The sequence below is a fragment of the Cynoglossus semilaevis genome, chromosome 14 (assembly GCF_000523025.1).
Source record: "Cynoglossus semilaevis isolate Cse_v1.0 chromosome 14, Cse_v1.0, whole genome shotgun sequence".
Lineage (NCBI taxonomy): Eukaryota > Metazoa > Chordata > Actinopteri > Pleuronectiformes > Cynoglossidae > Cynoglossus > Cynoglossus semilaevis.
In genome coordinates, this window is record NC_024320.1 from 18,689,896 (window position 1) to 18,712,889 (window position 22,994).

At 40.6% G+C, this 22,994-nt stretch overlaps 1 long non-coding RNA gene across 1 annotated transcript in view; it reads left to right on the forward strand.

The window, feature by feature from the left end:
* LOC103389993 (uncharacterized) overlaps positions 1-22,811 on the forward strand; it is a 27,002-nt gene extending 4,191 nt beyond the window's left edge. Inside the window, exon 3 of the long non-coding RNA XR_003051846.1 lies at positions 22,005-22,811. This is a non-coding gene — a long non-coding RNA (uncharacterized LOC103389993). The remainder of the gene's footprint in view (positions 1-22,004) is intronic.
* Positions 22,812-22,994: the final 183 nt, after the last annotated feature.

The following is a 22,994-nucleotide window of genomic DNA, read 5'->3' on the forward strand; positions in this document are numbered from 1 at the left end:
AGATTCACATGTGGCTGAGTGATGATTACACCATGTTGGCTTTCATTTTTAAGAGACCTACAGTATGTCAGGAACCACACAGTGAATGTAAAGCACAGGAGACCACAGCTGAAGCCCACATCCACGCCCGGCTACATATTGGATATTTTTTAATAAAAATGATATCATGAATCCTTGGTGCTCCTGTACTGGACATTACATCACATCTGTAGAATATGAAAGCTAATAAAAAACATGGGATTTGTGGACCTGATTATAAATCCACCTTAGAATAAGTTACTTCACAGCCTCCTTCATTCATCTAGTCGTTTTGGTGATGTGATGTGACAAGATTTGCAGGGATTTGATTATTTTAAACTGTCTTAGATTTGACCTCATAATGTATCAAATAGCATTGATGATAGGTCAGCAAAAGGAGCAGCGAAATTAGTCAATGCTGATGCCTGACAGTGTTGCCCTCCATAAATCTGACTGTATTCTGTACCAGTATTCAGTACCAACTTCCTCCTGCAGCCCCAGATAGCTGCAGTAAAATGGCACAGAGAATGCGAGCCTCAGAGTGCGCCTCAGCTGAGACACTGCTATCAGATGTAGGGCGCAAACCGCAGAGTACGGGACCATGTGGGGCGGACCACCCATGAGTGCGCCTCCCCCATTTTCTCCCCGGGCTGCAGCTGGAAGATACACAATGCTGGAGCATGGGAACCAAGCACCAGCCATCAGCGGTGTGGAGCTGGTGCTTAAAGTGGAGATATTTTTGGTTTAGCGAGAATGAGAATGGTCTCACTCCACTTTTGGGGCACGCACTGTTTTTTGTTTTTTTTTTCTTTAATGGTTTCCTCCAGTTTGATGAATTTAGAGAACCTCATTTTCTAAGATGAATTCACTGAGTGAATATAATTTTCTTTGAATTACCATCAGTTTAGTGTCTGATCAGAATTAAAAAAAGTGATTTTTATTTTTTTTATTTTAGCACAATTCTATTTTTTTTTAATTGACTTGTCAGTCACATAACCACCTGTCATGTGTCAGTGTGGATCATAAACCCATGCTCTGACTCTTAGATTTGTTTTTTTTCTTTCTCTCTGTCTGTTTTTCAAAACGCTGAAATGCAAAGCTGGAGTGTTCAGCTGGGATGTTTGGGTTGGGTAACCCCCTGGGTTCATAAACTAAACAAAGGTAAACCGTGCAAAAATGGTCACAATGAAAGCCAGGCTAAGTGAATAAAGCAGAGTTTACAAGAAACAAGGGGCAGGGGCTGCATGCGTGAAAGTTTAATGTGATCCAGGTGATGGACGTGTTTTTACTCTAATAAAGAGGCTCTGAGGGGAGAATCCCAATGAAGAAAAGATGATTCCAAGTCACATTACAAACCCCTGGCGTGTGTAGAGATGTTTAATGGGCTTCTTTGCAGCGTGTGTGTGTGTGTGGGTGTGTGTCCTGTTGTGACGGCTATCGCTGCAACTACATGTAGCTGTTATGTGTGTGGTATTATTTGATCAAATATCACGGCTTTAGAGTAAGTCTGCGCGGACTTTTGTGGATTCCTGAATGTTGTGTTATGCGCCGCGCTCGGTCACTAAGCTGCTCTCTAAGTCTCAGACCAGCCATTTAAAGCATGAAATTGAATTGTCCAAACATTAAATGTGGCAATCACCCTTTAAAAAAAACGCCTGTAGGTCACGATTTCCACTCGGCTTGATTTATACCTTTATCTGCGAGATTACCCGTGGAGTCGTTTGAGAGTTTGTCTTCACTTTAAGTGAGTTATTGCGTTCAGGTTTTAGCCTTTTCATTTTCAGTCGGGGGAATAAACACAGCGCGTGGAGCAATTCCAGAGAAAATATGAACCCCAAGAACAACAAAAGGGTTCTTTTTAACTTCTTCAGACCACATCTCCTAATAAAAGCTGAACAAACATACCCCGCCACTTGTGAACGGCTGCTGTCCAGCCAGTTTCACAGAAAAAGGGCTCGCTTTCCAAAAGGAGGGGGGCTTATGGGCCTAATGAAAACTTCACCTTAACTGAAATAATAAAAAACCACACCACCCAAACACTGGCGATTTGTTCTTCTCCGCAGTGTTTTCTCTGTGGCGTGGCCGGTTCTTCTCTATTCTCTGAGAAAAGTCAGACCTGTGTCTGTGAGAACAACGTGACAAACATGTAAAAGATGTTCCAAAAAAAAAACCAAATTGTTGCTAGGACGCCTCCAACCAAACTGATGGTTGTGAAGGTAAGAGACCTCAGGCCGTGCGATCGAACCATCGATCCCTCCAGCTCCTCCTGGGGGAGACAAAACCAGTTTATTGGTGGTACGAAAAAGAGTGGCCTGTGAATGGTTACTGTTCAATTTGTATTTGGTTCCCCGCTGGTCGCGGAGCTGAGATCAGAACAGAAAGTGAAAACACATGTCGAGGGTCAGCAGGATCAGAGGCCACCACACACACAGCAGAGAGACGGAAAAAGGCAATGGGAACTTATGTGAAGAAATGGATTGAATAAACAGAGCCTGCGATCGCCTGCTCCCTATTATCCTATAATTTACACTGCATGGGAGCTTGGAAAGGCAGTGTTTAAGACCACTATTGCCTTCCACTGAAAAGTGGCATGCCACGCCTCGTGCCAATCAAAAGGCCGGGCATTATCGTCTGAGACAAGTTTTGAATTCTTTCGGGCCTAATGTGTTTATTTTAAATATCCCAGGGAAATTATGACCTCAGCGGCAAGCAATGTCTCCAGCAACAGCCGCTGCTTTGATGTGTCCAGAAGCAAAACACACACCTAATTACATAACAACTTTGGAAATTGTATTTGTACAATCAATAGTATAGGATTAAATGTGGAAGCATGAGATTGGGCTAAATGATTGGGTGCACCGTGATAAAACAAACTCCAGTGGGAGGAGAGGCCCAGAAAATAACTGATGAGATGAAAATGAGACCGTTGGCACGGAGATCACGGAGCAGACCTCCACCCACGTCTGATGAATGTCAACCCGCTTCTTCAGCTCCACTTTCATTAGTGCGCCGTGTAATCCGTCCCATCCAATGTAGCGCAGCGTTAGCGGCAGTGAAAACACATCTTGGAAAAATGTCCCATTCATTTCCAGTAGGATCCAGTTCATTCCTGCACACCAAAGACTCCCGGCTCCGAGAGAGAAATCTTCCCACTTCACACACGGACAGGCTGCCAACGAACCACTGAGTGGTGTGGACGGTACACAGTACCAGCTGAGTGATACTAACGTATGACGTCATGTCATTACCCATCAATACTGTCATCCTAACCTGGCAGCATGCGCTTCAAGAAAAGTACACACGTCATTAGTAAACACGGGCCACACAGGAGCAGAGCGGTTAGTGCTAATGCCTTACAGCAAAAATGACTCGATCCCTGACTCGATTCCCAGTGTTTTTGGTTTTCCACGGGTGCATATAGGGCGTAGACGGGGGGAGGAGGGAGAAGCCTCTCTCTACACAGTCCAAAAACAAGCTGATTGAGGATTAGGTTTATTGTTCACTCTAAAATGACCATAGGTGTGAATGTGAATGTGAAAGGTTGTTGCCATGGACTTATGTACTGTCCAGGGTGCCCCCCCCCCCCCCCCCCCCCCGATCCCTTGAACCCAGAGACCCTGAACAGGATTAAGCATTAGAAGATGAATGAATGAATTAGTGGATGCAGATCCTTTATCTGGTCTCGTACTCTCTGCAGGGAGCGCTAGTACGCTGGTGTCTGCAACCTGTGGCTCATGTGCGTTTTAGCCTGTTTGCGTCGGCCCCCCAGTGAGGTTTCATTTGTCCGACTGTTTATCCAACCAAAAACATTCATGACACATGCATGTAATCAGCAGTTTTGTTTGATGGACAGCAGTTTATTCTGCAGTGTCTGCAAATACTTACAGTATCTGACTATCAGATACTGTGGAACAGGGTGCAAAAAGCTGTACAAAAATTTCAGCTTGTCTTTAAACAGCAAACGACATAGTGTCGCTGTCTTCCTTAACCAGAGACCTGCATTTTTATGAAGTTCACTACTACAGGACTTAAAGGTTGAAACACTGTACTACAGTATTACTTTATTAAGGTGGTGAAAATGTTTTTGCAGCTCTTAGTAAATTTTATTTGGAATTAAAGTAATAAAAATATTGTGTTTGTTTATTTCAGTTCCTCGACGACACAATGTAAATGACAGCAGGTGTGACAAACATAAGGCTGCCTGACTCAGGGCAGTGTGGTGGAACATTTGGTATCATGGTTTGGCTTCATTCTTTTGGTTTAATGTCATCATTATGATCGAACTTGTTTTTCTAAAATATTTTCAAAATTGCGTTAAATCCAACTGTGTTTTTTATTTTTGTGCTCATCTGTCCCTCTACCACTGTCTTATTCTTCTTTGGGTTTGATTTGAGTTTATTACTGCCACCTACAGTTGTCTATAAATGGAGCATGTGGCCCAGTGTTCTTGCTAAGATTTAAAAAGGACCATTCTGGGTTGTTGTCCACCTAAGATGCACAGGCAGCATTTATTCAAATAAACATAATTATACTATTTATTAATGACGTTTGACAAACGAAGAACAATAGAAAATAGAAGTTGTGTCCTTTGATAAAAAGATCTGGTGTTCGTCTTCCATGTTTTCCAGAAAAATCCCCTTTTTTCTAGTAAGATATGACGTCATACCAACACCTGGTGGTATGACAATAATAATCTAAAATAATAATAATGCAGTCATTACTAAATAGTCGACTCACTAGTATTTTTGTGAATAATTTTCTCATGAGAGGAAACTGTTGACACTTGAAATATATTAGATGACAAATTGTCCCTAATGGGGATTTCTGACATGACATTTATGACTAAACACCAGAATGAAAGAAGGGTTCACTCTCTGGTTCATCTTCTGTATGTACTCAATCAAACCGCAGTCTGGTTCCAGTCCACTCCGACTCTCCGCCCACCGCTCCGTGTGCATCTGGGCCCGGAGACTAATTGGAGTCAGTGTTGTCCCATCTGAGGATGGAGCAGATTACTACGCTCTCTCATCTGTTTGGTTTGATGGGCATTGGTGGAGGTTATCCAGCCTTTGAATCTCTCTGCTTATTTATGCAACAGCTGGGCAAATACCCACAGCCTTTCTGCATTAGGGCTCATTTTTAAACATTTAGAAAAGACAGGGCTCTGTGTTTATGCATCCATCTTCCTTGACATCTGCATCTAATATTATTTTGCAGACTTTACTGAGAACAAGGGCTGGATCCTTTGTTATGACAGGAAGGTATTTTGAACTTTTTTGGAGGATTAATACTGTTTGCTTTCCTCCTCACTCCCTTCAGAGCAGCTCCAGGGATTCAACAGGTCAAAGCTGAAATCTGTAACTGAATTTGGCAACCCTATAGCCAATGGGATGCTGTTTTCAATTTATCTGCCACTTAAATTACTCAGAAGGGAAACATTGTCTCTTTTATCATATTTTCCTCATTTTCACTGTTTTTATTTAACTGCTGAAGTGCAGTGGAAATATGCATTGCTCCCCATATGGGTATATTTCTCCGCCTGTCATTCATGGGAATGAAATAAATGACAGAATTAAAGTCACTAGGAAGAACATTGTAGACTGTTTATGTTTTTTTGGAAAGATTTCTGATTAATCTAGTTCAAGTTGTTACTCTGTCCACTAATGGAGTTCAGAGAAGATATAATTATGACTTCTTTTTTGTCGTCTTTCGGCTGTTCCCATCAGGGGTCGCCAGAGGGGATAATCTTCTTCCATCTCACCCTCTCCCCTAATTCCTCTTCCCTCCATCTGCATCATCCATTGTCCACTATATTGACTCTCTGTCCTCAGCACATGTCCAAACCATCTCAACCTCAACTCTCTAACTTTGCCTTCAAACTGTAATTTTTTCATGACACTGATTGCTCCAAATGTTTCCACATAGAGATAGGGAAGGGTGGAATGTGACTTTTTTTCTCGTGTTGTGCAGTTATTTTAGTATACACAAATTTAGCTATTAGTGGTCGGACTGGGATTGTAAAACATTGATTCCCAGAGTTGTGTTGGTCTGTATTTTTCCTCTGTTTGCTGTGTTCATTAGAATTTTCTCGGAGCTATTATCTGACAGAGATCTAAAACAAAACAAACCTGTGCCAAATCACATTTCTGGCTCATCTGCAGCAGCCAAAAGGAATCCCTCCATCACTTCCACAGTTGTCAGCTCCCAGTAATTAAAAGCAGGAAAAGAAAAGGATGAAAAGAATTTAAATGGATGAAAAACATTTTAATTGCTATCTTCACATGTGCAGCGACAGAGTCAGTGCAGTAGAGTTTAGGTCCTGAGTATGTGGTGTCGAAAGGTAAACAGTCAAGTTCAGACCTGAGTCAGAGACAGGAACAGCAAACAAACAAGTAGTTGGCCGAGATAATTATAATTAATAATAATAATTAAAATTAACCAATAATGTCACATCTGTATTGTCAATTTGCCTCAAAAATAATTCTCCCTATTCCTATGACACATTTTCTTTGTGTTGGCTTTGTGTTGTTTGGTCTTGCACAATAGTAACCCAGCCTAGCCTAGCCAAGTCCAACCTTGCCTAGCCTGCCATGCAATACAATAGAATAGAATTAAATGAATTTCAATAGAGTACCCTTTGTTGCGGTACAGTGGGACAAATTTAAGTTAGCGGCTCTAGATGGCCAAAAGTAACACAAATGCTGCAATATCAAGTCTGAGATAACAGTATTCAGAAGACAAGTACTAAAGGCTTTAAAATACAAAACAAAAAAAACAAGATCAACATTTGACAAGTAGTGCACTGATTAAGATGGTTTAATTAAAGTACAGTAGTGTGGCAGCAGAACCGACCAGCAGTTAGCCCAAATTTGCGAATGGATGTTATTAAAATGTAAACAGTACAATGTAGTTATGGTCAATATCCTGAGATTTATTGCTCTTCGTGGCTAGGAGGAAACATAAACCACAAGGCAGATTCCTCTAATCCCACGACACATATCAAGGCAACATGTGTTAATTTTTTAAGAACTAACACAAACTGATCATGCTCTTCCTTAGTCTAATTCATGGATTTAAATACTTCATCAATGTCTCTAAATACCTATGTTTATAAAAATAATAACTATAAGGCCCCGAGCCTCAAAATGAAACATCCTAACCATTAAATTCATATGCAATTTTTTTTTATTGTTATTGTAGATGGATGTACAGGAATAAAGTGAACTCCTAATGCAGTGGTTTGGGGTAAAATCGCCCATCTCCAGTTCAGATTTACAACACATCAGAGGCGCTGTAGAGTTTTACACAGTAGTTGAGGTTTCCATTTCGTTAGTGTAACCTCAGGCGCTGGGTGCTCTGAGGTTGCTCTTCTCTTACATTATGAATGACATGTCTTCATTCAATAGTTCTGTAGTTCTGCGAGGCAATGGGCAGAATTACTAACAGAACCCACAGTGATTGGCAACAGACTGAGCTGTCTCTCATGGAGATGAATGGGTCTGGACGTGACTCGTTGTCATCGTGGACTTTAGAGATGACTGACGTCTCTGGGTCAGAGGTTCTAATGCAGGGTTTCTGCGCATGGTGACACAGTCTCAAATCCTGTTATTGGTTTTTGGTGGCAGTGGTGGACGGTAAAGTCCTTTAGCATGGAAACACATTAGTGAAAACATTATTCTGTGATGAGTCTTTTAGTTTCCTTACGTTTTATTTCTCTCCTACATTTGAATGTTGCACAGAGATAACGTAGTAATCTTTAACCAAACAATGTGATAAGAATAGTACATTTGACTAAAACATAAGGATAACATACTCCAGTATCTGTGTTCCTACAGCATATATATACTCCGTCCAAGTCCTTTACAAATTAAACAAGTGTGACTTGACTTTGTTCTTGCGAGATCAAGGACTGGGTAAACACTGCTGGCTGTTCCAATTTGATTTGAAAAGACCGCGTCTGTCGTAAACACACACCAAGACTTATTGCTGTCCACGGCCACAGAGGACCAATCACGGACTGCACAAATTCCTTCAATCCCATGGCACCCACCAAGAAAACATGTCAAAAACCAAAGTCTTCTGTCTGCAGAATGATCAGAGATGTGGAGAGAGAAAAACATTCTGTCTACATTTTGTGAGACAGAAATACTTAACAAATAATATGTACTGTAGTAAGAATATGTAATATTTTAGTAAAGTTAAAAAAAGTGCATTAAGTTTGTCCTCTATTGGTAAAAAGAAAAAATTGTGACAGTCCACATGTGAAAAGTGTTTGACTTCTCTATCCTGGTGTGAGTGGCGTGCAGACGCTGGTCTCCGAAGAAAACGCAGCAATTATATTTCCCTGTAGTTCAAGGGAAATGTTACAGTGGTGAATTCTGAGCCAAATAAAATTCTGAATCTTGTATTTTTGCCAAATTGTTCTCATGTGGCAACAGTACTTATGTGGCAACCTCTAGTTCAAATTTGTTGGCGTCGTAAGTCTCACCTTGAGGACAAAGATGAGGGATTGTTGGCATCAGTCATGGAGATGTGGCCTCCCAGTGTCAGACCACAGGAGTGGCAACATTGCCTGTCCTCCTAATCCATAGTGTAACAAGGACAATCCAGTGATGCTACCAGGAAAAAAACGGTCCTTTCCGAGGTCACATATCTGCCACACGTCTTCCAGTCTTTTCGATTTGGCTAGAAGCTAATCCTCAGCCTTATTTTAACCTTATTTTATCCATAGGACCACAAGCCATTAAAATCGCTGACCAATTATTGAGCGCCTCCATAGGCAAGTTACATAAGTAGTGTCATTTATTTTTGTTCATAACGGTGAGTGAATGGCAGCTCATACATTGTGCAGAAACTGAAACAGCAGTGTTGTTTCAGGTCATTGAATGTGAAGACAAACGTGTCACATGAATGACAATATTTGTCGGTCTCTAATTCTTCTGCATACTCATGATAACCAGATGGGAGTTTATGGTGAGGGATAAGGTCATAGGATACCTACAGTTATAGGCAATAATGATGAATCAGACACAAACAGTTTGGACTGTGGCTTCACCACATTTATTTTTACTAGACTGTTGTTTGTAATTATGTAAGGGAAGCTATTGGAGTAATAGGAGCAACACAGTGAGTGGTCGGAGGGAAACAAACGAAGGAGCATCGGCGCAGGGTTTAAAATTACGAAAACAATTGCTTCTTGGAGATGCTAGGCATTAAAAAAATGAAGGATTTATTCATTTTTGATTCCAACAATATTTACATTAAAAAAAGTCAATAACGACATTGAACATAATAGTGAGAGTCTCTCGCAATGATAGGTAAAAAAAAAGAAAAAAAAAGAAACTGAATGTACCAGTGTTTTTCTGTTTGTCGTCTCTATAGGACACAGAGAGACACATTCAGAGATGTAATGTCACTCAACATTCAACTTCAACATCTTTAATGTTTGCTTATTAATGAGGATTGACTTAATTCCTTATTAATTTCAACTTATTATAGTGTTGCTCTTAAAAACCCTGAAGTGTCTCTGCCTGCTGTAGGAATCTTGCAGGAAATAACAGTAGCATTTTCTAAATTATTTTAAATTTTATATAAATTGTAATTTTCTTGTTTTGTTTGTTCAACAAAGAATTTCTAACACCGACTCACATATTGCATTTATTTTCAGAGATGTTTGTGTCGCACAAATTTCATTCCCTGGAGGTTGAAGGTCTTATCTGAGAGCACATTGGCATGAAAACCATTTGAGACTATTAACCTATTACCTACCTACTAACTCTATTAACTCTCTTTTCTTTCTTTCTTTTTTTACTTTTCCCCGGCTCGTCTTCATCAAGTTTGTATGGTTTTCTAACAGAAAAACCTACTTTTATCTTTTCTCTCATGTTAAAACACTAAACTAATTTCCAGCCATGTTGCCGTCGTTCAAGTATTTTAGGTTTAGACAAGAATGTTCATCATTTAGTACATTCATTAGGAATACTAATACTAAGAAATCTATTCTGTATATTCTATTTTATTCATAATTTAATGTAATTTTTTTAAAGAGAGAGCGGGATATGTTTGTATTTTATCCCAACAAATTTGAAAACATTTCTTCAAAACGGTTATGAATAAAATCTCTCTCGTTTAGTTTGTTTAATAATTTTAAATCATGACGAGGGAAGCGTGCCGTTCATTTACATCGCTGTCAGACGTCAGTGTAATTTACAACACACAGACAGCAAAAGTACCGAGTGTGTGAGTTTGTGCAATCGGTTTTACGATTCCCCTCACACAGTTGGTGATGCCGCCGTCCTGCCGTCAGCCCTGCTTCTTCACTAACACTTCCATGACAGTTCGTCCGATTAACCAGTGTATAGATTTTACAGAGTGCGTGTGTTTATTTGGGTTTATATGTGTTTTTGCACAAGAGCAGACACAAAAGGACAGACACGCAGCACACAGTGAGGGAAGTGTGCTGTAAACCTGCCACAAGTGATTTAAAAAGCCATATTTTTTCCTGTTGTTGACCAGCAACATGTGGTGTTCATAGACAGCACATGAGGCGGGACATAATGGATGCTTTCAGGACAGCATTGTCGAGCGCGGTTCTCGGTGTCCTTTTATAAAAGTTAAAAACACACATACACACGCACAAAACATTTCCTTAACCATAAATCCAGGCGGACCACCGGCTGAGTCCAATGAGAGCGTCGACTATGCTCGGTATTTAACATGCACCAATCCTCCTCTCACTTTATGAATTGTAGCATCTGTCAAAAAAAATAAGGAGAGAGAGGGATCGAAAGCTTCCCCACCCATTATAATTAGCGGAGCCCCTTCTTTCCTTCTAACCATAATTGGATGGGAGTCGAGTATCAGATGAGCCGTCGCAGAGACAGGACTGTTCATATTAAATGTGTCACTGGTGGATATGTGAGAAAGAAAAGGCAACCGTGATTCATTCCCTCGCCCCGTAACATTTGGTGCTGGTTTGTGTACATGCTGTAGGACGGAGCAGCCGCATTCTGAAGTTTTGATTCATTCGCTGTTTGTTTCCTCTGATCTGTGTTGCAGCAGCAGCGTTGCTGTTCCCGCCTTTGAAAGTGTTCCTCCCCACACCAACCGCCGCACAGAGGTTTTTGGACACTCACCCCGTAGCTCGTTTGTACACATGCATTCTTTATTTGTACCGACTTGTGAGGCAAACACGAGGCAGCTGATAAACATTACTGCTGGTGAACTTTGTACTCCACAGCCTATTTGTTGTTTCTATATTTTGTATCGTGGTGATATGAGAGTCGACGCTAAGTTTGGCCTGCGGGGCGGTTTGTGCGATTGGAATTGCGACAAGGTTCGGAAGATACTCCCAGGTCTGGCATGACGTTTTCAGTCGAGACTTCCAAACTTAGTAACGTTAGAAATTATTAGTTAAACGCAGGCTCATCACAAATGGAAAATAAATGAACTATTTTAATGGAAGCAAACGATAAAGGCAAAGCAGTTGAAATGGGAATTATCTGAGCATTTTCACCTCAGCACCAAACACAGTCAAAAACATTTATAATCAATACCTGTATATATCTAAACATAAAACTATACACAAAGTAAATGTAATTTTGCATTGGACGTCAGCATTTTGTTTATCATTATATATATACATATATGTATATATAATATATATATATTAGAAATATACAATAAACAAACAACAACAACTATAGTCACAGGCAAAAACAGAGTTGAAATGCTTAAAACATCTCACCTAATTAAAGAAACATTGATCAAACAAAATTCTGTTAAAATTTGGGAAATAAACATGAAAATATAGACATTTATAATGAAGAAGAGTGATGTTTGGCTTCTTCTTTCATCAGTAGTCCATATGGGTTGTCAGCATATTGATATGGCCCAGTTTGATGGATGGATAGCATTCCTGATTCAACTCAGTTTAGAGACAAAGTCTAATCAAACCCTTAACCTTCTGCACATCAGGCAGGAATCTCATCACTGCATCCGAGAAAGCAGGAAATTAAATTAAAATACATAAATAGACCATTCAGTCATTTAGTTGAAACTTCTTACATAAAAAAATCAGGTGAATGTGTATCAGGTGGAAACATCAGAAAATAGATGGTACTGGTTGGAGAACTCTGTGGTAATTAAGCTACATATGTTTAATTTTATTATATTTCAATGTATGTCTATCCTTATGTATGTATGCATTTGTATATATGTGCTTCCATCAGTATATGTATATATATATATATATATATATATATGAATACACATATACAGATATCTGGGTATATAAACATATACACATACATGTAAACATATGTAGATATATTCATATATCTTATTTATATGTTTATACATACATACATAAACAGTAAATGTTCCACCTTGTAGCCTCACAGATGGTCTAACGGTATATTACCTGAAAATGTAATAAATACTTTGAGCCTTAGCATATCACACTGTGTGTGTGTATTAAATGTTAATAAGATAATGGTATGTGGGTAAATGTAAACAAATGTTTTATGTTGTTTACAAAATACACGCACTGAAGCAGCTTCAGGTATAAACTCTATTACACACTGGCACTCATGTACAAAGCAGTTTAAAAGTTCAGCAGTGTTGGTGGGGTCTCCCAGTTATAGCCCTCTCTCTGCCAAATTTGCTTCCAAGCATACTTTTAATATCATGCAGGTTTCCTGCTGCTATGTGCTCTTGCAGTGCATGTGCACAATGTAATGGGGAAAACCACAACTTAAGCCCACGATCAGTGGGGTATAATTTTTTTAAATTGTTCTAAAAGCCACATAATGTTAAATGCTTGTATAAATCCAACCCGAACCAGAGGTTTTTAAGCACAGTCCTGGGCCCAATTATTATCTTTTGGCTGGGGAGACAAAGTGAGCTGGAGACCCACGTTCCACCACCCGCATTGAATGCAGTAACAGTCGTTTGCACAGAAACAGGTTGTCTCGTGCTAATGAGAAGTGGGTGGAAGGTTGGAGGGTGACAGACTTGCTTGGCCCATGTGTACGCGGCCCACTGCACCTAAACTAAAGTGAGGATGGTGGTCTCCTTCATCAGCAGACATTAGGCTCCAGCCGGAGAATGAGCTGCCTGTGTCAGGTGGCAGTGGACACTCGCTGCCTGTGGAGGTCAGCACACAGACAGACAGAGCTGCTTAGATCCCTGCTTATCAGACCAAAAGATCTCTGTGGGCCCTGAATCAGCAGAGAGCTGCTGTGATCCAATTATAGATGATTTTGTTTGCATGTGTGTTTGTGCGCGCATGCAACTGCTTCTTCATTTATGTAAGCTGCTAATCCCCGAACACCTAATGCCTTTCTTTGACACCTATTTATTGGATGTGATCAAAGAAAGAAAATCTTGCAAGAAAGGTTTGCACCTAAAGCACTAAGACAGGCATGGGCAAACTACGGCCTGGGGGCCAGATGCGGACCGTTTGCCTTTTTAATTTGGCCCAGCGAACTTGTCCAATTTATGTTATTTTATTATATATTTTCTATTATCATTATACTTCTTCCTTTTTTTCTGCAATGTCTGCTTTTCCCCAATAGATGGCATAGGAAATAATTTTAGCATTTAAACCTTTATGCATTACATGTCATTTGTCTTTGGACCTGCAAGTCAAAAAGTTTGCTCACTTCTGCACTAAGCAGCCCATGCATTGAAAAGAAAGATTTTTGTACCATTTCCCTTATACAACAGTAAGCAGGAAACGTGAGCAAACGTCCTCCTTCCCTCAGATAACCACCTTGGTTCCCTGTATGTTCATGAATGAAGGCACAGATGTGCACCATATGCAGATTTTTGGTCATGGAGGCTGGGAAACATGTAGAAGTGAATAACTGGTGAGGGAAATTCACATACACGAAAACACTTCTCTGTTGGTAGGGCGATTCTTAAAATGGCTAATTAGGCTACAGCAGCTGGCAGAGGAGAAACGTGGCAGCAGGGGTGGCCTTAGTGCGTATTACAGCCCTTCAGTCACTTTCAGGTTTTGGTTTCTGTGGGCTCTGTGGAGAAAAAAGAAATTATGGAAGTGTGGGAATAATCGTGTTTGAGACACAGGAGTGCAATACTCATTGTGATCAGGTTTTTTTTTTTTTATGTACAAATGAAAAATCCAAAAATGTGTATACTGTAATATGAAAAAGTGAGTTTTAAATCCTTTTCTGTGGGCCGTTCAAATTATCCATATATATCACACACTGTTTTCACACTGCCCTTCACCTCCCATGGCCACAACCTAAAATATTGCAACACATTTTGTTAAGTTTGTAGGATACCATCCAGTCCGACCTCTAGAGACACAAAAACACATCTGAGTACCGTAGTACCGAGTTTTTACTTTCAGAAAGTATTTCCTCATCCATTCCACTGTGCAGAGCAGTACTGTGCAATCAAACTCCAACATCTTTTGCAATAGTGCTTCACCCAAGTTGTGCGCCTCCTTGTTCTGCTGGTGGTGACAAAGCCACACAAGCACATTTCCCTTAGAACTGCATTTTGTCATTTAAAAGACTCTTGAGGGAGCCCTCTTCAACCCCCATGGGCTCCCTCCACACCCATTGTCAAATGCGCTGTGACAATTAAGACCAAATTAGATCTTTTCAAGTGCTTGTAATTTCATAAGAGAGGGAGACCCCACCCCCACACCCCTTCCCATTCTTCCTTTTTGAAAATGAAATGTGGAAACCCACAGTTCCTCAAGAGCCACTTGGGAAAGATGGGAACCAGATATTAACCCTATGAGTGATGGTTCCCTTAGAGGCCCCCCCACACTGCCAGCCACCTCCACCACGGGACCACACACACACACACACACACACACACACACACGGAGACACCTGCACCATCAAAAACCTACGCACATTAAACCCAGATACCTCCATTCAGATGGAATGACACAAACACATTTATTCCTGTATTGTCTATTTGAAGAAGTAAATTGCAAGAGATTAAACTGATTTTCCTTTCTCTTATTACCCATGATATAATCTGCAGCTGCAATTACCACCATTACACAAGAGCCGGTGTTTTTTTTCCAGAAATAATGGAACGTATTTTTTGTGTATTTAATTCATCCGATTCAGTTCCTCCTGAGCTGAGTTTACCCCATGTAGACTAAGACCGGGCCTCTCCATTTGGAGCTATTCCACCATGTGAAAAGTAAATGATGTATTGTCCTAATTAGATGAAAAAATATGAGTAATCCTCCCAGCATGCACCACTTCTGAGAGGGTTTATTTTTCTAGCTGAAGGTGCTGCTCTGTTTTGTTTACTTTGATCCTGTATGTTTCTGACTCTTTGGTAATCAGAGGTAGAGAGTCGTTACGTTGTTATCACAACTGCAGCCACGCCGGCCAAAGCTTGACACAAGACGTTAACCCGTCTGTAATGGAGAGGCCTTCTCTTGCTCAGTGGCCTGGTCCACATGGCCCCCAGCCAGGGAGCAACATACATCAGAGGGCCAGGATTTCATTACAACCCACCTCTGAAACGAGCCCAGCATTAGCAGAGGTGTGGAGAGTGGCCGTGGGGGACCCAGGGGGAAAGACGGAGTCACCAGGGCACGCAGGTTGGCCTTTGAGGACGGTGCCCTGTAAACCAAAAGGAGAAATGAGTGATGGGTGTGATTTGAACCTGCTCCTCCTTCTTCCTGAGCATTCTCTGTAATCATCACTTTACATCAATTTGTTTAACAGAAATATACCCTGGGGATTTACCGGGCACCTGGTTTCACCCACCTTAAATGGGTGAAAAATCACTTATTAGGGTTGGCCCGATACAAGTACGAGTATTTTGTGTATTTTGTGTATCATTTATGTACTTTTTGAGGTTGTCTTACCTCAAAGGTTGTAGATGCAATAAGGTATCAATATATATATGTATGTATGTATGTATGTAGATAGACAGGTAGATATGTATCTCATACATATACAGATACATATATGTGTATATATATGTGTATATATACGTATATACATATATGTATATATATTTCTATGTAAATATATTTATATATCTATATACATATCTACATATATATGTATGTATGTATGTATACAACTACCCATGAATACAATAAGAGACTGAACTGCAGTAGAAAACAGACAAACACTTCCTGACTGTTGCCCAGCTGGTTATAGTAAAACAACTGTTGCGAAGTTTTGGGTTGCTGGATCGGCACATGTTTTGAGTAGCACTACGAGTATTAGAATGAAGTAATGTGGCCAATAACAGTACCTATCCCCTATCATAGCATTGTTTGTTCTCCTCAGTGCCTCCAGTCTCTGTACTTTCATTTCCCTTTCTCTCCTTAGCCTTCAGCCCTGGTGCTGGATCAGAAAGGCAGTGAAAAATCCTTCACTGGTTGAAAATATTACAAAGGCTTTTTGCTGAGCTGAGACCTCTGGATGTAAGAGGTCTCGCAATCTCCCTTTATCACCCCTCTGCCCCCGCCCCCTCCACTCCACTGTTCTTCACTTCATGGCTCCACGCCTGGGCCATGTGGGGCTGCACTGTCGTCAGGCCTTCTCACACGATCCCTGCACTATTGCGTGCAGAGACTTCACCGAGAGCAGAGCATTTCCACCCTACTACCTTACGCATGAGTGGCTCAGGGAGGGGCTGATTGATGGAGGAAGGACAGGAGGGGCGGGTAGTGGAGGAGGGGTATTGCTGAACCCTGATGGTAAAGGTTGATGTGTAGAACAAAGGTCATGTAACGATGGTGGATATTAAATAAACAAGCAAGTGACTGATAGAGTGGAGGTAAAGATGAACGGCGGAGACGGAGGGAGATCAGAGGGGGGGGGCAGCTGATGTATTATTCATGTCATCTACAGACAGTCGTCCCAACTCACTGAGCTATTATAAGGAAAGAGAGACACAGAAAGGGTGGGGGTGGCAGTCTAGGTACACAAATGGACAGACGTACTGTATCATTGGGTGCTTACACACTTGGTACGTTTGACATTATTATTATTATTATTATTATTATTATTATTATTATATATTAAATTGAATTAAAATATTAAGATAGTTTCATTCAAATTTGTATCTTAATGCAGGCAGTTTTTCTAGAAAAGTCCACTACGAACTACATGTCATTGAACCACTGACCAATAAAAAGGGTTGGCTATTTATTAATTCCCTTAAAATAAATTACAGACATATTCAACATAATCCTCTTGTTCATTTTGAATTGGTTGTTTTTTTTAACATTTGCAAATAGATGGAATCTTTTTATGTGGGAATATTGCTTGAAAAATACATGTACAACACATATGTGTATAGAAATGTTGATGACGTAGACCCCATTCTTCTCCCTGACACCACCTTGCAGATTTGCAGTTTGCTGAATTTGTTGACATCTACTGCCCTGAGACTACTTACCCAGCATGCAACAGAACACCGTATAAGACAGCTCTGACAACCACAGTCTAATAAAACATGGAAGTGTCTGACAGTTGTTGTAGGTCCACAGCTGCCTTAGTCACTGTTCTCAGTCCAGTCCAGTTTATTGTCAGTGATGACACCAAAGTACTAGGACCAGACCCAGACCCAGGACCAGACCCAGGACCAGACCCAGACCCAGGACCTTCTCAGGTCTACAACAGGTTTCTTAGTCTTTGATGTGGATGTCCATTGGAGAACAGTTTTTAACAACACAAACAATGTTCCTGTGCTCATTCTTTATTAAGAACATCGAACACGAACATTTTTTAGCAGTTTAACACTCGTTCCTCTCAGAGCAGAGAATGGAAAATGGAGCTGGAGGAGAATAATTCAAACTAATTGTCTCATTGTCTCCCAGTGTAATAAATTACAACACATATTTTCCCAAGGCACCTTTTCATTCAGCTCACTGATTGTCCTAATTGCCAGTGGGCCAGTGTGTCACAGAAAGACAGCAGAGAGCTGCAGGAAGTCTCCTGTTGCTCTTAATTGTCAGAGTAAATGAAACCCACTGATAAATAAATCACTTGTCGGCCGGTTGAAAACTGCTGTTTCTTGCGTGTCACACACCCGCCTCGGCTTTTTGTTCCGTCTTAAGTGATTTTTTTTTTCCACCAGTGGCACCACTTTCACCCCTTAAGAATAACATTATTATCACGAGCATGAAGAGCACCACAATTATTCACAGCTCGTTTTTTCTCAACTTAGGAAATCACCTTGAAAATTGGGCAGGCCTGCAGAGTGTTTGCCACTTAAGTCAGCACTCTGTCTCTGTGTGTGTGTGTGTGTGTGTGTGTGTGTGTGTGTGTACATGGAAACTCCATGTTAGATCTATGGTCCGTAACATAAACCAATTTCCAGCAGTGTTTCTTGTGTAACGTGTGAAGTAACAATAACAAAAAAAAAGGACATTTTTTATATTCTCATGATCCAATTGGCTGAAACCTTCTCACTGATTCTAGAGTGATGACAGTTAGGGTTCGGTCAGAGCTGGTTTCCTTCTGGTGTATCTGTTCGTCTGTTCACCAAGGATCGTGGTTGAACTGTTGTCATACTGCAGAGATGACGGTTCTGACCTCAGATGCCTGCACGGCTGGGTTTCATTGATTTTTCTGAAACACTTTTTTTTTTTTTACTACACTTTACACACATTTCTTTTGCTCTCCTCCACTCTGTCATCTCCTATAGTGCAGACTGTTGTACTTTTACTGCGCTTCAGTACTCTCTGCTGTACTTTACTGCTCTTTTTTCCCAGCTCTTCTCTGCTTCACTCTTTCGTCCGTTGATGTTTCTGGAATTTATACAGCTTTGAAGCGTATTCAGCGACGCAGTTTCAAAATGACAGAAAGACACTCTTGTACTGTGTGTTTCTAATGTCCTTACAACCTGCTCTGTTGAGTGAAGTGTTGGTGTCTATCACAACGTCATACGGTTGTGATGAAAGCACTTTTCCTGCAGCAAAAACACAGAGAGGTTTTAGAGACACTGGCACTGAATGATTTCTAGGTTTGAATATTGTCCCTCTGATGTGGACGTGGGAGAATTATTCTGCCTATTGATTAATAATAGTATTTGACGCTCTTAAAATTTTAAGGATTTTTTGCTGTGGGTCTATACAACTGAGAGACCACTGTATAACAATGTGCTGTAAGACTGAACTGCTGGTTTTTGTTACCAATAGCAAATGGAGTTACTCTGTTCTGTTCTGTCAAGACTTAGAATAATGAACAGCTTAAACCGTGGAGACCCAAAGTACGTCCCGTGGATCAAAAAAATGAATCTAGTGGCCGACTGTTGGATTAAACCTACGGTGTTAAAAATATAACGTAGGAATTATGTTATACTTTATAACACCAATGATATATTAAATAATAAGTCACACAATTAGACATTGTAAATATATATTGACACTAATCTGTATATATGTCAAACTATATTTTTCTACTTATATACAGTACTGTACATTGTGTGACCAAAACCAAAAAGTGATTTCTTATAGAAAACAATAAATCATAAACTCTAAGTTCATAACTTTTCCCAAAGGAGGGACGGTGGCCCAGTGGTTAGGGATTGTCGCCTAGTACTCATTAGATCCCTGGTTCCACACCACCCTCCACCCTGAGTACCAGGAGTCAGGAAAGGCATCCAGCACATAAATGTTCCCAAATCCCTGTGCAGACTTCTCCTGATGAAAGGACAACCTGAAAGTGATTCCTTCTCCATTCCACACATAATGTGTCATGTGGACATGAAGGAGCTTTTCACTTCAGTCAAACACAGGGGGAAAAACCTTTTCCCTTTTTTCTCCCGCCACTTAATGTGCCCCCAGTTACACGTTGTTTACAGGAGAGAGTGAAGTTGTATTCCTTAACTTCTGGCACGGTATCACTTTACCCCAGATTCAAAGCAGAGATCTTCCAGCTATAAGGAAATGATGTCATATAATACAAAGAGGGAGTCCGACTCAAAGGCAGGGTCCACTTAGAAAAAAAAAAGGAAAAAAGCCACTTGTTGACAAACTCTAGAAAAAAAGCGGAAACGTGTTACCCCCTCGAAAACCATTGAAGCGCACGGCTAATGACTCACAGCGCTGTGTGAACATACACAACCCAGATGACTCACTGTCTACTTCCACCTTTGTCCTGTTGCATTTATTTTTCAATTCCATCCGGTGCACATAGTTCCTTAAAAAAAAAAAGTCTTCATCCGATGTATGGACTCGATGCAACCATGTGTCTGTGAGTCGTCTGGGTGAGGGTGATAGCGTCAGGGCCTTCACAGTGCTGTCACGCCTCATTTTAAAGTCTTTTATCAGGATAATGGCATATAATCATTTACGTACACACATAAATAGGGGATGCTGTGCATCATCCAGACAGATTTCCAATACTCTGTAACAGATTTATGGAGTGTGTGTGAGTCTGGGTTCTATTTATCTCCCAAACAGAGCTTAACATGTCACAACAGCCAACTTCACTGCGTTTCTACACATTATTAAGACCATGATGAATTCCTACACAGTACTTTGCCATATTTGGAGAATATATATGTTGGTTTTTTTTTGCTCATTAAAACACCCTGATCATGTTTGCTGTATTAAGATACTGGAAGACATCTTTGATTACTGATACCAGGTGGAATCAAACCTCCCTACAAAGAAAATAAAAACTAAAATCTGTGATTTGGAAACTTTATCAAAACATCATAATTCACTTCTACTGACCAACCCTCCTCTCTTTGGTAACCTGAAGAGGCTGTTTCAAGACCAAATAAAAACTCTAGATCACTATGATCACTAAAACTAAAACTGGAAAAGATATATATATATATATACATATATATATATATATAGACACAGTTATAGATATATAAGTCCTAGTATAATTTATTTTTACAAAACATTACTCTACTTTAATTTGTGTACTGGTCAATACTCTTTTTTGAAGACTCCTCTTTTTCACTTTTTTACCCAAAGTTGAATAGAAACATGTTATAATTTCAAAGGCCTTGCACGAGTTTTGATCTAGCACCATCTGACCAGAAGTATATTTGTAAGAAACTCAATTTCACTCCTTAGACACATCCAGATTTTTGTCCCAGGACTGGTCCACCCTTGTTAATTCAAGCTGAAATCGCTTCCACCTAATAATTAAAACCCTGGTTAATGATGTAGAGTTTTAGGTCGTGTTCAAGGCTCAGTGACACAGTCGTGCAAACCTCCACACTTTATTATTTGCACACTTGCAATGACAGCAGGAACAAAAGTCTGTGTCAGGTCGGTGATTCACTGCTGCTGAATGTGCTCTCGTCCTCATGTGTTGCTCCTTAGGAGCTCGACCACTCAAGCTGAGCTTGACACAATCTTGATTTGGTACAATCATCGCTTGACTTTACAATCGCAGCAGTTTTTAGTTCACGGCAATGATTAAGAACTTAGTGAAGTGTTTTTTTGATTTATTTACTTTTGTACTTTTTCATCAGACTTTATTGTGTTCCTGTTGAGTGTTACGGCATCAAAGAGACAAAACTTTTCTCGCCTTTGAACTGGAGACCAGAGACAAGAGTTGGAACAATTATGTGAAGCAATGAAGTCATTAATGTGGCAAGTGGACATTCCACTGATGACTTTGGAGTAAAGCTGTCAGTGTCCCTGGTGTTGGCTCACACGTGCACGAGCACACACTGAATATCTCTCTCTCTCTCTCTCTCTCTCGCTCTCTCACATACACATTGTTCCCTTGGGATCTCAGATTATTCATGAGTCTTATTATGGCCACGGTTTTCAGTTTTTTTTTTCTTTTGATGTGTCATTGTGTTTCCCCTGGCCTCTTGGATCTTTTTTTTAAAGTCCCCCACCCTCACCCCCACCTCCCCCGTACCTTACAGACTCACATCATCTTCCCACCTCCATTCTCCATTTCCAGCATCCCTCTCTTTTTTCTTTTTTTTTTTTTTTTTTGCTCTTTGTAATGCCATGTTCTGCATTTGTCCAATTCTCCCAGGAATCCTTTGTCCCCTGGACCTGAGGAGGTGCTTCCACCTGCAGGTTCTGGGATCCAGATTCCCACAGAGGAATGACAGCGTGGTTGTGCGTGAGAAGAGACGGCCGTTTGTAAATTAGTTTCCAGGTTTGTTTGTTTTACTCATCCATGTGTGCCTGTGTGCAAGGCAGCAGCTGAATGCTGACTGTGTGTGTGTGTGGGTGTGTGTGTGTGTGTGTGAATCCCCTTCCCAATAGCAGAGAACGTGCATCTGTAGCCTTACCCACTTTGTCACTGTGGCACCTATTGGTGTGTGTTCTCCCTCCGTCCCCCTGACCCTCCCCCAAATGATTACCAAATGAATTCAGATGCGCTGCCACTCGATCAAAGCCTTAAATTCCACGTAGGTTTCCTCCTGCTTCTCCATCCAAGATGTATATGCAGATTGTGCATGAGCTCTTGTGAAAATAAAGGCACTTATGGTGAAGGGTCTGAAACGTCTAGTGAAGTGGTAGACTGTGCGGCCTAATTAACATGCCAAAGGTGTTAACTGGCAGCTGGCAGCAGTCAAAGCAGTAGCAGGTGAGCACCGCTGCTTGTTGAACTGAATCGCACGAGGAGTCACGGGAGGCTTGTTCGGCATCCATTTGCAAATCAATGCCCACGGCTGGAGGTTAATTTGGATGTGAAGGTGTCTGACATTATGTTTCCTTCCTCTTTCACAGGGTTAAAGCACCAGCTTAGCTCCTCTCCTCTCTATTTACCCAGAGTATTTGTCTACAACATCGGTCCGGTCACTGCAATTACTCGGCTTCTACGATACCTTTTTGAGGTACTGTATATTTTCTTCAGTGTTTTTTTTTTAAAATATATTGTTTTAGTCCAATGTATATGCTTTAAATCAGGTGTTCTAATACAAACAGCACATATTGAATCAATATATGATCTCCAGCAGTCAGGCCACCACTCAACAATTTAATATGAATATATAAATATATATGTCAATGCATG